Consider the following 15,143-nt stretch of genomic DNA (forward strand, 5'->3'; position numbering starts at 1 on the left):
TAGAGTTCAGAATGATGATGATAAAGATACTAGCTGGGCTTGAAAAAAGCATGGAAGATATTAGAGAAACCCTTTCTGGAGATTAAAAGAACTAAAATCTAACCAAGTCGAAATCAAAAAGGCTATTAATGAGGTGCAATAAAAAAATGGAGGCTCTAATTGCTAGGATAAATGAGGCAGAAGAGAGAATTAGTGATATAGAAGACCAAATGATTGAAAATAAAGAAGTTGAGAAAAAGAGAGATAAACAACTACTGGATCATGAGGGAAGAATTCGAGAGATAAGCGATACCATAAGACAAAAAAATATTAGAATAATTGGGATCCCAGAAGAAGAAAGAGAGAGAGGGGCAGAAGGTATATTGGAGCAAATAATAGCGGAGAACTTCCCTAATGTGGGGAAGGAAACAGGCATCAAAATCCAGGAGGCACAGAGAACAGCTTAAAATCAATAAAAAGAGGTCAACACCCCGACATCTAATAGTAAAAGTTACGAGTCTCAGAGACAAAGAGAAAATCCTGAAGGCAGCTGGGGAGAAGAGATTTGTAACCTACAATGGTAGAAACATTAGATTGGCAACAGACCTATCCACAGAGACCTGGCAGGCCAGAAAGGACTGGCATGATATCTTCAGAGCACTAAATGAGAAAAATTTGCAGCCAAGAATACTATACCCAGCTAGGCTGTCATTGAAAATAGAAGGAGAGATAAAAAGCTTCCAGGACAAACAAAAACTAAAGGAATTTGCAAACACGAAACCAGCCCTACAAGAAATATTGAAAGGGGTCCTCTAAGCAAAGAGAGAGCCTAAAAGTAACATAGACCCGAAAGAAACACAGACAATATACAGTAACAGTCACCTTACAGGCAATACAATGGTACTAAATTCATATCTTTCAATAGTTACCCTGAATGTAAATAGGCTAAATGCCCCAATCAAAAGACACAGGGTATCAGATTGGATGAAAAAACAAGACCCATTGATATGCTCCCTGCGAGAGACTCATTTTAGACCCAAAGAGACCCCCAGACTGAAAGTGAGGGGGTGGAAAACTATTTACCATGCTAATGGACACTAAAAGAAAGCTGGGGTGGCAATCCTTATATCAGACAAATTAGATTTTAAACCAAAGACTATAATAAGAGATGAGGAAGGATGCTATATCCTACTTAAAGGGTCTATCCAACAAGAAGATCTAACAATTGTAAATAACTATGCCCCTAACATGGGAGCAGCCAATTATATAAGCCAATTAATAACAAAATCAAAGAAATACATTGACAACAATATAATAATAGTGGGGATTTTTATAACCCCCTCACTGAAATGGACAGATAATCTAAGCAAAAGATCAACAAGGAAATACTTTAAATGACACACTGGACCAAATGGACTTCACAGATATATTCAGAACATTCCATCCCAAATCAACAGAATATACATTCTTCTCTAGTGCCCATAGAACATTCTCCAGAATAGATCACATCCTAGGTCACAAATCAAGTCTCAACCAGTACCATAAGATTGGGATCATTCCCTGCGTATTTTCAGACCACAATGCTTTGAAACTAGAAGTCAATCACAAGAGGAAAGGCAGAAAGAACTCAAATACATGGAGGCTAAAGAGCATCCTACTAAAGAAAGAATGGGTCAACCAGGAAATTAAAGAAGAATTAAAGAAATTCATGGAAACCAATGAAAATGAAAACACAACTATTCAAAATCTTTGGGATGCAGCAAAGGTAGTCCTAAGGGGAAAGTATATAGCAATATAAGAATTTCTCAAAAAACAAGAAAGGTCTCAAATATGCAACCTAACTCTACACCTAAAGGAGCTGGAGGAAGAACAGCAAATAAAGCCTAAACCCAGCAGGAGAAGAGAAATAATAAAGACCAGAGCAGAAATCAATGAAATAGAAACCAAAAAACAGGGGCGCCTGGGTGGCTCAGTCATTAAGCATCTGCCTTCGGTTCAGGTCATGATCCTGGTGTCCTGGGTTTGAGCCCCACATCGGGCTCCCTGCTCTGCGGCGAGTCTGCTTCTCCTCTCCCACTACCCCTGGTGTGTTCCCTCTCTCCGTGTGTCTCTCTCTGTCAGATAAATAAATAAAATCTTTTTTTAAAAAAAAGCAAAAGTACAGTAGAACAGATCAACAAAACTAAGAGCTGGTACTTCGAAAGAATTAATAAGATTGATAAACCCCTGGCCAGACTTATCAAGAAGAAAAGAGAAATGACCCAAATCAATAAAATCAAGAATGAAATAGGAGAGATCACAAACAAAACCAAAGAAATACAAACAATTATAAGAATATATTATGAGCAACTATACGCCAGCAAAATAGATAATCTTGAAGAAATGGATGCATTCCTAGCGATGTATCAAGTACCAAAACTGAACCGGGAAGAAATAGAAAACCTGAACAGACCTATAACCACTAAGGAAATGGAAGCAGTCATCAAAAATCTCCCAACAAACAAAAGCCCGAGGCCAGATGGCTTCCCAGGGGAATTCTACCAAACATTTCAAGAAGAATTAATACCTATTCTTCTGAAACTGTTCCAAAAAATAGAAATGGAAGGAAAACTTCCAAACTCGTTTTGAGGCCACCATTACCTTGATCCCCAAACCAGACAAAGACCCCATCAAAAAGTAGAATTACGGACCAATATCCTTGATGAACATGGATGCAAAAATGTCACCAAAATACTAGCCAGTAGGATCCAAGATTACATTAAAAGGATTATTCACCAGGACCATGTGGGATTTATCCCTGGGCTGCAAGGCTGGTTCAACATCTGTAAATCAATGTGATACAATACATTAATAAAACAAAGAATAAGAAACATATGATCCTCTCAATAGATGCAGAAAAAGCATTTGAAAAAGTACAGCATCCTTTCTTGATCAAAACTCTTCAGAGTATATGCATAGAGGGTGCATACCTCAATATCATAAAAGCCATCTATGAAAAACCCACAGTCAATATCATTCTCAATGGGGAAAAACTGAGAGCTTCCCCCTAAGCTCAGGAACACAACAGGGATGTCCACTATCACCACTGCTATTCAACATAGTACTAGAAGTCCTAGCCACAGCAATCAGACAACAAAGAGAAATAAAAGGCATCCAAATGTACAAAGAAGAAGTCAAACTCTCACTCTTTGCAGATGATATGATACTTTATGTGGAAAACACAAAAGACTCCACCCCAAAACTGCTAGAAATCATACAGGAATTCAATAAAGTGGCAGGATATAAAATCAATGCACAGAAATCAGTGGCATTCCTATATACCAACAATAAGACAGAAGAAAGAGAAATTAAGGAGTCAATCCCATTTACAATTGCACCCAAAACCATAAGATACCTAGGAATAAACCTAACCAAAGAGGCAAAGAATCTGTACTCAGAAAACTATAAAATACTCATGAAAGAAATTGAGGAAGACACAAAGAAATGGGAAAACTTTCCATGCTCATGGATTGGAAGAACAAATATTGTGAAGATGTCGATGCTACCTAGAGCAATCTACACATTCAATGCCATCCCTAACAAAATACCATCCTCTTTTTTCAAAGAAATGGCACAAATAATCCTAAAATTTGTATGGAACCAGAAAAGACCCTGAATAGCCAGAGGAATGTTGAAAAAGAAAAGCAAAGCTGGTGGTATCACAGTTCTGGACTTCAAGCTCTATTACAAAGCTGTCATCATCAAGAAAGTATGGTACCGACACTAAAACAGACACATAGATCAATGGAACAGAATAGAGAGCCCAGAAATGGACCCTCCACTCTATGGTCAACTCATCTTCGACAAAGCAGGAAAGAATGTCCAATGGAAACAAGACAGTCTCTTCAACAAATGGTGTTGGGAAAATTGGACAACCACATGCAGAAGAATGAAAGTGGACCATTTCCTTACACCACACACAAAAATAGACTCCAAATGGTTGAAAGACCTAAATGTGAGACAGGAGTCCATCAAAATCCTAAAGGAGAACACAGGCAGCATCCTCTTCGACCTCAGCCGCAGCAACTTCTTCCTAGAAACATCACCAAAGGCAAGGCAAGCAAGGGCAAAAATGAACTATTGGGACTTCATCAAGATGAAAAGCTTTTGCACAGCAAAAAAATCAGTCAACAACACCAAAAGAGAACCGAGAGAATGGGAGAAGATACTTGCAAATGACATATCAGATAGAGGGCTAGTATCCAAAATCTATAAAGAACTTATCAAACTCAACCCCCAAAGAACAAATAATCCAATCAAGAAATGGGCAGAAGACATGAACAGACATTTCTGCAAAGAAGACATCCAACAGACACATGAAAAAGTGCTCAACATCGCTCGGCATCAGGGAAATCCAAATCAAAACCTCAATGAGATATCACCTCACACCAGTCAGAATGGCTAAAATTAACAAGTCAGGAAATGACAGATGTTGGTGTGGATGTGGAGAAAGGGGAACCCTCCTACACTGTTGGTGGGAGTGCAAGCTGGTGCAGCCACTGGAAAACAGTATGGAGGTTCCTCAAAAAGTTGAAAATAGAGCTACCATATGACCCAGCAATTGCACTACTGGGCATTTACCCCAAAGATACAAATGGAGCGATCCAAAGGGGTACTTGCACCCCGATGTTTATAGCAGCAATATCCACGATAGCCAGACTATGGAAAGAGCCAAGATGTCCATCGACAGATGAATGGATAAAGATGTGTTATCTATATACAATGGAATATTTTGCAGCCATCAAAAGGAATGAAATCTTGCCACTTGCAACGATGTGGATGGAACTGGAGGGTATTATGCTGAGCGAAATAAGTCAATCAGAGAAAGACATGTATCATATGATCTCACTGATATAAGGAACTCTTAATCTCAGGAAAGAAACTGAGGGTTGCTGGAGTGGTGGGGGGTGGGGGGGATGGGATGGCTGGGTGATAGACATTGTGGAGGGTATGTGCTATGGTGAGCAATGCGAATTGTGTAAGACTGTTGAATTACAGACCTGTACCTCTGAAACAAATAATACACTATATGTTAAAAAAAAGAAGATAGTAGGAAGGGAAAAATGAAGGGGGGGAAATCGGAGGGGGAGACGAACCATGAGAGCATATGCACTCTGAGAAACAACCTGAGTGTTCTAGAGGGGAGGGGGGTGGGGGGATGGGTTAGTCTGGTGATGGGTATTAAAAAATTAAAAAAGTTAAAAAAAAAAGAACTGGTGTTGAATGGAAGTGTTCAATCACTATATTGTATACCTGAAACTAATATTACACTGTATGCTAACTAATTGGCATTTAAATAAAAACTTAATAAAAGGAAATACATGAAGATTTTAATTAAACATACTGCCATTTATAAGAGTAACAGGAACTATGAGATACTTAGGAATAATCTGTCCATGGATGTGCAATGCCTTTACATTTAACACTATAAAACATTGCTTAGAGAAGTTAAATAAGACCCAAATAAGAGAGGGATACACCATCTTCATGGTTTATAAGACTCAGTATTGTTAACGTATCTATTCTCTCAAACTAATCTATAGATTCAGTGCTATCTCAGTATAAATTCTAAAAATGTCTTTTTAAAGAAATGGACATAGCACACAGTAATTAGCCACAGAAATTAACCAATTTCATGAGGAAATGAAAGGCCCTAGACTATGAAAAACAACTTTGAAAACAAGAGGCTTGGAAAATAAATATCACCTGATTTCAAAACTCATTATAAATCTATAGTCATCAAGACAGTGTAGTATTGAGGTGAAGGTAGAAATGTATATCAAAGGAATAAAATGAGTCCAGAAATAAACCCACTCATATGTGGACAACTGATTTTCAACAAGCTATAAAAGCAATTCAGTGAAGAAAGGATAATCTTTTCAACAAATGGTGCTCAGGGAAGTGGATATCCATATACGCAAACATAAACTGTAATTCATATATATAGTACCATATACAAAAGTTAACTCAAAATGTATCATATATATAAATATAAAAGCAAAAACTAAAAAATTCTACCAGAAAATGTAGGAAGGAATCCTTGCAATCTTGGGTTGGGTGAAGAGTTCATAGATGAGACCACCCAAAACACAATCCATAAGTGAACAAATTGATAAACTAGAATTTCTCAAAGTTAAAAATTTCTGCTCTTCCAAAGACACTGTTGAGAGAATGAAAAGACCACTGACATGGAAAAAGTTTGAAAATCATATATCTGATAAAGGATGTGTATTCAGAATATAGAAAATCTCACAAAAGTCAATAAGAAAGAAACAGACACTTCAATAAATGGGCAAAAGTTCTGAATAGACATTCACAGAAAAGATATTCAAATGTCAAATAAGTATATGAAAAGCTGCTCAACATCATTAATCATTGGGGAAATTCAAATAAAAACCACAGCAAGATACTACCTGTGATTATGCCAGTACCATGCTGTCTTGATGATCATAGCTTTGTAATATAGCTTAAAGTCAGGCATTGTGATGCCCCAGCTTTGATTTTCTTTTTCAACATTCCCCTGGCTATTCAGGGTCTTTTTCTGGTTACATACAAAGTTTTGGAATGTTTGTTCCAGCTCTGTGAAAAATGTCGATGGTATTTTGATAGGGATTGCATTGAATATGTAGATTGCTCTAGGCATAAAAACAGACAGATAGATCAATGGAACAGAATAGAGAGCCCAGAAACGGACCCTCAACTTTCTGTTCAACTAATCTTTGACAAAGCAAGAAAGAATATCCAATGGAAAAAAGACAGTCTCTTCAATAAATGGTGTTGGGAAAATTGGACAGCCACATGCAGAAGAATGAAACTGGACCATTCTCTTATACCATACACAAAGATAAACTCAAAATGGATGAAATACCTAAATGTGAGACAGGAATCCATCAAAATCCTAGAGGAGAACACAGGCAGTAACCTCTTTGACCTTGGCCGCAGCAATTTCTTGCAAGACATGTCTCTAAAGGCAAAGGAAACAAAAGCAAAAATGAACTATTGGGACTTCATCAAGATAAAAAGCTTCCGCAGGGCAAAGGAAACAGTCAACAAAACTAAAACACAACCTAAGGAATGGGAGATGTTTGTAAATGACTTTTTAGATAAAGGATATGCAAGATCTACAAAGAACTTATCAAACTCAACACCCAAAAAACAAATAATCAGGTCAAGAAATAGGCAGAAAACATGAACAAACCCTTCTCCAAAGAAGACATACAAATGGCCCACAGACACATGAAAAAATGCTCTACATAACTTGCCATCAGGGAAACACAAATCAAAATCACAATGAGATACCCCTTATACCAGTTAGAATGGCAAAAATTAACAAGACAGGAACAACAAGTGTTGGTGAGGATGTGGAGAAAGGAGAGCCCTCTTACCTTGTTGGTGGAAATGCAAGCTGGTACAGCCAGTCTGGAAAACATATGGAGGTTACTCAAGAAGTTAAAAACAGAGCTACCCCAAGATCCAGCAATTGCACTACTGGGTATTTACCCCAAAGATACAGACGTAGTGATATGAAGGGGCACATGCACCCCAATGTTCATAGCAGCAATGTGTCCACAATAGCCAAACTGTGGAAGGAGCCGAGATGTCCTTCAACAGATGAATGGATAAAGATGTGGCTTATATATACAATGGAATTTTACTCAGCCATCAGAAAGGATGAATACCTACCATTTACATCGACATGGATGGAACTGGAGGAGATTATGCCAAGTGAAATAAGTCAATCAGAGAAAGCCAATTATCATATGGTTTCACTCATATGTGGGGTATAAGAAATAGCCCAGAGGATCATAGGGGAAGGGAGGGGAAAAGTGAATGGGAAGAAATCAGAGAGGAAGACAAACCATGAGAGACTCTTGACTCTGGGAAACAAACTGAGGGTTGTGGAAGGGGAGGTGGGTGGGGGGATGGGATAACTGGGTGATGGGCATTAAGGAGGGCACGTGATGTGATGAGCACTGGGTTTTATACACAACTAATGAATCATTGAACACTACATCAAAAACTAATGATGTACCATATGTTGGCTAATTGAATTTAAATTAAAAAAAAAGATGCTACCTATGAGATTGGCTAAAATTGAAAAGACTGAACACACCAAGTCTTGGCAAGGTTGTGGGGGATGAAATGCTCATGCAAATGCTGGTGGAAATGAAAACTGGTGTGACCACTTTGGAAAACAGTTTGGCAGTTTCTTACAATGTTAATCTCATAACTATCACATGATCCAGCCATTGCACTCCTAAGTATTTATCATAGAGGAATATAGTCTGTGCAAAGACTAATGCATAAATGTTCATAACAGCTTTATTTAAAAGAGTCTCCCCACAAGAAAGAGCCCCAAATTGAAAAACATCTATGAATAGGTGAAATAACTATCAATAGGTAAATGGATAAAACAAATTGTAGTATATTCATATACTGGAATACGACTAAGCAATAAAAGTATGAACTACTGACATATGCAACAAAATGGATAAATCTAAAAATAAATATAATAAATGAACAAAGCCAGATCCCCCCAAAAAAGAATAACAATTCTATGATTCCATTTAAATAAATTTCTAGGACATGAAAACTAATCTATGGTAAAAGGAGTTATTTGTGCTTGGGCGGTGAGAGAGGTAGGGAGGCTGTGTAGTACAGAACTGAAAATGTTATGTCCTGGAAAAATAATAATGACATTTAAATTTATCTGGTTATATTAGGTGACGTGACTAGGTATCATTATAACAGGACAAACTATAGGGTAATTAATATTTTTGAAAATAACAAAAATTCTTGTAATGATATTTAAACTAAGACTTGAAAAATTCCTGGCTTCTTAAAATATTTTGTTATACAATGGTTAAAAGCATGGTGAGCATGGAAGATTCCATATTACAATTTCAATTGCTGGGAAGACCTCTGAACCAATGGCACATTTCAACGACCATCTGAGAGATACAGGGAAATCACTGATTATACATTATACAGTCAGAAAAGTATATGTAAATTTATGTACATGCCTGTTAAATGTAAAGATTCTTCCTCAAGCTAAACAATTCATTGCTTGCAGACAAAGCATTTCTAAAATGGGCCTCAGAGCTACTGCAAAACATGTAGTTGCTGATGTGGTGACATTCAACTTTCTCTCATGATGAGATCAAAGTGGATTGTGTACTTTTAGGCTAGTTTATGAACCTAACAGAAGCTACCCCACAACATGCTTTTATCACATCCATGAACTCACCTGAGCCGGAATCAGATCCCATAGAAGATGGGAAGTGTTGGAGTCTCCTGAGAACTGCTGCCCTTGAACCTGAAGTAGGAGCTTCAGCAGCCATCAGGACTCAGATCCTCAGAACCCGCCTCCTTCAGACACATGATATGAGCTTGGCCAGCTGCGTGAAGAGCTGCACAGGGAAAGGCAGATGCAGCAATTACGTTGCTTTACTCAAATAACTATGTGCCCAGCACCATGCTAGGCACTAGGTTAGGGACAACGACAGTGATATAATCAGATACTGATCCTAACAACCAGATGTTAGAATGGGCTTCTCATCCGGGCTTGCTCGCTCTTGTTCTCTCTCTCTCTCCCCTTTTCTCGTCTATCCGCTAATTAAGAAGTTGAAAAGGAATAGGAAGTGTCCTGAATTCATACAGGCATTCATGATCCCGTAATAACCATACGGCTACGAGCTTGCTTATGTGTATCACTAAATGTTCTCAGCGATTCTGTGGGTTAAGCATTCTTAACGCCGTTTTACGGTGGGGGAAGCTGGGGCTCGGATTCGTTACCTGTCTTTCCGAGCCCCAGCACGGAGAGGAAAGCAGCTCCAGGACACCCCTGGAGCAGGACCCACATTCACTGCAGCCGGGCGGGATCCCAATGACTTTACCTAAAAGACGGCTGGGGAACCAAGCCCCAAAGTGGGAAAGAGGCGACTTGGACTTGGATCCCTTTGTCTCTCCACACCCCAGGGCGGCTCAGCCCCCACCTCGGAGACCTATGCCTTAAGCTGAGTCCCAAACACTTGAAGGCGGTACCTGCTCTTCTCTCCAGGGCACGTCTGTCTCTATCAAAAAGTCGTCACGGTCGCCCCACTGATGTCAGGTTTCTATGGCAATCACGATGTGAGCTTGTCTTCCCCACTGGAAATGTCTCCACACACTACTCCACCCCTTGGCCCTTCGCTGAAAGCAAAACACTTTATCTCTTCAGGGCACCACTGGAGAAAGAATAGTAATTAGAGGCGCTAGACTGGGACCCAGGCAGTTGGTGGAAATCTGCCCTGGGTTGATGAAACAAAGAATGCCCCTGTCTTCAGGAATTTCATTTGCATTAAAGAGACAGTAGAGGGGTATAATCAGTACACAGAATCCCAGGGAGGTATTCTAGGGTCCTTGGAGATGAGTTACCGCTTGGAAGGAGAACATGTAAAATCAAGGCCCTGCTAAGCTTGTTAGCCTTCTGTACCAGAAAACTAAGAGATTGTTTATAATCTTGTAACTGAATGATGTAGATACATACACAAAAATGTCATTCAAGAAATCTCAGTTATTTCTAGGAGGCAGACCTCGAATAACATAATCATTTAGTAGGCAGAAACCTAGTCAGTTGTGCTATCCTGGGGAATTCTTAACCACCATTCCTGATATTTTCTTCCAAGTGGTGGGACATTAATGACCAAAACACTTCCAGCCCCTCTACATAGTCACTCTTTCTCTTTCACTAGTTTGACTCACCTAATTGGTGAGGTTAGAAGGAGAAAAGGGGTTGCATAGCCCAGACCTTCTCCCTTCAGAACTCTTATAGCAAGCTGCCTTTTGGGGGCATGTGTCTTGCTCTGCCCTCAGGGATGGGTCTTACAATTGGCCCACAGCTCTTGTCCACTTTCTGTGTCTCACTGGCTCACAAATTAGTCCTGTGTTCTTGCTTCAACATGCTTGTGTCTTTATTGCTCCCTGTAAATACACCTCTGCTCCATGTCTGAGCTATAGACCAACTAAGAAATATGAAAAAAAAAGGATAAGGAGAACAATACATCAACTTGATTCCTTATAAAAGTGATCTTAGAGAGAGTGGTTTAGATTTGCTTGCAAGTGAGCTTCCTATTAATGAGTTCCAGAAATAGACAAACTTGTCCACTCAGCAATGCTGCATTGGGAGAGTCATAAATGCCAAAGACTGCAATGCTGATCTATCTCCTGTCTGGTAAAGGAGTCCTGTCTTTGTGTACTCAAATAGAGTAGCTTCCTACCAAAGGCAATCCGGTAGCAGGAGAAAGTGTTTCGGGACACCTTTGAGAAACACTTCTCAAAGTAAATAAATACCCCTGTTCTGAATGAATTCCCCAAACCCAACTTCTGAGGCTTTCCCTCATGTAACTTTTTATGGCAACACTTTTTTGGTATCTTAATTCTTGTGATTTCATAATTATTATGAAATTATTTTCCAATTTCCAAGACTAGTGTGAATGTTGTATACGGTGAAAATTTCCCTTAGAAATCCCCTCACGAAGGAACTGATGAAATGCTCATAAATGTACTCCCACACATCAACCACCACACAAACTCTGGGTAAAACTATAACAAAGTCCCACCAACCCTTCAAGGATAAGAGAATCCCTATCTTATCAAATGATAAGAGAACACAGAAAAAGAGGGAACATTCACCAAAATAATGTTTTGAATATCCATTTCTGCTTAGCAAACACTCCGAAACAATAGCCATGTATTATTTTTCAGGATGCGATGGGTTGACTGGGCTCAGCTGGCTCTTGTCTGTTCCACGTGGTGTCTGTTAATTGGGGTTGCAGTCATCTGGAGACACCTTTCAGCTGGGACATCCAAGAGAACTCATTCACATGAATGAAGATTGGTGCTGGCCTCTATTGGGAGCTCACAGGGGCTGTTGAATGGAACACTTGGGGTGTTCTCCACAGAGTTCTCCGTGTGTAGGGTTATCAGATAAAACACAAGACACCTAGTTAAATTTGAATTCCAGATAATCAACAGATAATTTTTTAAGTGTAAGTGTGATGGTTAATTTCATGTGTCAATATGATTGGACCACGGTGTCCAGATATCTGGTTAAACATTATTCCATTATTTCTGTGAGGGTGTTTTTAAATGCTATTAACATTTAAATAGGTGGAGTTTGAGTAAAGTAGATGAAGGTCTGAATAGAACAAAATATTTACCTCTCACAAGCAAGAAGAAATTCTGCAAGCACATGGTGTTTAGATATTTTATTATGGTTTAATAACTTGAGTGGCCTTTGACACAGAAGTACAGTTTCCACCAACAAGGAGTTTCAAGTGAAGCTTAAGAAAAAGTGCATCATGGTGATTCTAATATGCCTCCTGGTTAAGGCCCCCTGGCTGCGGAGTCAGATCAAAATGCTACAGAAGTACCCTACCCAGGAAGGGAAGGCAGCTACCATTTATGATGAAAGAGGACCTCGACTACCTCCATTTTGACCTCAGTCTGTACTTTCTAATTGATTAAGCTCTTCTTTTCAGCTTATCTCTTAATTCAGGTAAAAGACCCTGTGGGCAAAGCATCCCCTGATCAGAACTGAAACTACACAGTCAATAAGGACTACCATGAGCCAACAAGACCCCACCTGTGATTGACTCCAAGACAATGATCAACCTGACCTTTGCTGCCCACCTGCATGTACCCACCAAACTTTGCCCCACATTTTCCTCATCAAGTTGTTGAAAACTGACCTCTGTGCTCTGAGTCCGAAATATGTATGCAAACACAGAATTTGGGTAAAAAGAGGAACAATAGCTTTATTACCTTGCCAGACAAAGGAGGTTGCAGCAGGCTAAGGCCTTCAAAACTGCAAGCCCCCCCACCAAGGAAGGGGCTGGGGGGTCTTAAAGGGAAATACAAGATCTAGCCAGTTTTGACAGGAATTGTGTTTATTCTGCCAACCTCATTTGTCATTTTTTCAGGGTGGTATCAGGTTCCTGAAACAAAAAGCCAAGAAGGGAGGAGGGGAGGTTTACAGAAGAGAGGAAAATGGTTAATTTAAGAATTGAACTTCACTAAAGCATTAGTGCAGCCATTTTGATTTCTGTTCAGCTTTATACTTTTAAGTGGTTTCACTTAAATAAACCTGGAAGTATTTTCAGCACTTTGGAGACAGTCTTTCAGACATTAGTCCACTATCTTCCCAGTGTTGGCCTCACTAAAATAATTTCCTTTCTTGTTTTACCACCACTCATCTTTATGCCTTTGGATTTTGTCAGTGGCAAATGGCAGAACCTAGTCTATTTGGGGCCCCCAGAGTCAGGTACTCTAGCACCCTTGCACCCCAACTACAATGAAGTAGATGGTTTAGAGGGGCCTAGAACTATATTCTTAAAGTTAGTGACTGGATTGAAAATGTTAAAATCCTATGACTACACTAGTGATGAAGTACCACTATCCTTTCTTCATGGATGTATGTGATTCCAAAGCACATGCTCCTGAGCACAGACACAGATGGCAAAAAGCTTGTTCCCCAGGCCTGCTACGAGAGCCAGGGATGGAACCTGGCAGCCTGCTCACTTTTAGCTGCTGGTGGCACACCTTTAGCAAAGATATCAGGTCACATACTGATGAGGTGGTTAATCTCTGTCTTCCCCATTTACCCTCCCTGCATCAGGGAACCAGGCTTGGTGCACCTTCCCCTTGCCTCAGGGGAGGTTTTGAGGAGGTTGGAAGCAAAAGCTGTCTGAAGTCCATGTTTCTTCTATCCTTCATAAAAACTTAAACTTACAGTAAAGATTGTGTTGCTTGTAACTGGTAAGGCAGGGAGGATCTCTGAAAACAAAGAGAGGGCCAAAAAGGGAGATTTCTCCCAAACATGGGAGGTAAGAGGTCTACAGATCCTTCCTGCAGAAGAGACATGAGCACTGTTCCATATCAACACTTGGGGTTGCTCCTTGGTTGGTCCATTGAGGCTGTGCATCCAGCCATGTGACATATTATACTGTTTGGATCAAGGTTAGATGGTGCAGGGTCAATGAGTCTGAAGGCATAGAGCCAACTAGAGCAATGGTCAGCTCAATTCTAAGCAGTGTGGACATATGTGTATTTATGGCAGGGGCCTCCCCAAGGTGTATCTGGAAGATAACTCTTACAGGTGGAACTGCTTTGTCAAAGAGCATGAAAATTTAACATTTGAAATAATCACTGCCTAGTTGAAATTTAAAATCTCTTTACTAGTATATATCCTAACCAACTACAAGATGAGAACACTTGTTTATCCAGATTTATATAATATTAACATTAATATTTGCTAATATGAAATCCTATTGTTGGGAAGTTAGATTACTTTCCATTTTTCCTTTTTAAGATTTATTTATTTATTTGAGAGAGAGAGCACGAGCGGGGGGGTGGGAGGGGCAGAGGGAGAGGGATAAGCAGACTCCCTGCTGAGCAGGGAGCCTGCCATGGGCCTTGATCGCAGGACCCTGAGATCATGACCTGACCCAAATGCAGATGCTTAACCAACTGAGCCACCCAGATGCCCCCCATTTTACAATATAAATGACATACTTCACATGTGCTTTTCTGTGTGTAAACATAATGGTCCCACTTTATAGCTCAGAATATAGCCTGGAATAATTCTATAGTTTGACAAGAAAAACTAACAAGTGACTTTGTATTTATGCTACACCAAGTTTAACCTGAAAACTGTGGAGCCATGAAATCTCCATACACTGCTGGGAGAGCACAGATTGGCACAACCTCTTTGCAGAGACATTTGGTAATATCTATGAAAGAAGTGAGTCCCTCTCAGCTGTTGCACTCTTAGATCTGGACTGCAGAGTCCTAAGCAGGTGTACAAGCACAATCATGGTAGTAGCATGGTGAAAAATATCAAAATAGTTCCAAAACCACTTTATTAGAGAAATTCCAGTACCATTTTCAATGAAAAAAGCTTCAATGAGATATATAAATATATTACTTATATATTTAGTTTAAAATATGCAAAGCAATTATATGTTTGTTTAGGAATGAATTTATAAGTAATGAAATGTGGAACAAAGCATGAGGATGATAAAAACAAATTTTGGAGAGTGGTTCTCTCTAGGAGTGAGGTAATCAGAGAAGTTACACAATGATAC

The 15,143-nt window shown here is 39.5% G+C and overlaps 1 long non-coding RNA gene across 1 annotated transcript; it reads right to left on the reverse strand.

Annotated features, from left to right (window-relative positions):
* Positions 1 to 6,898: 6,898 nt before the first annotated feature.
* On the reverse strand, positions 6,899 to 9,401 carry LOC148163045 (uncharacterized). Its single transcript, XR_015769438.1, has 3 exons — positions 9,266 to 9,401; positions 7,404 to 7,437; positions 6,899 to 6,982 (listed from the first exon to the last, which is right to left on the reverse strand). It is a non-coding gene; the product is annotated as an uncharacterized LOC148163045 (long non-coding RNA).
* Positions 9,402 to 15,143: the final 5,742 nt, after the last annotated feature.

The sequence above is a fragment of the Eumetopias jubatus genome, unplaced genomic scaffold, assembly GCF_037043125.1.
Source record: "Eumetopias jubatus isolate StellerSeaLion01/CBP00866 unplaced genomic scaffold, mEumJub1_p1.0 scaffold_11, whole genome shotgun sequence".
NCBI classification, from domain to species: Eukaryota; Metazoa; Chordata; class Mammalia; order Carnivora; family Otariidae; genus Eumetopias; species Eumetopias jubatus.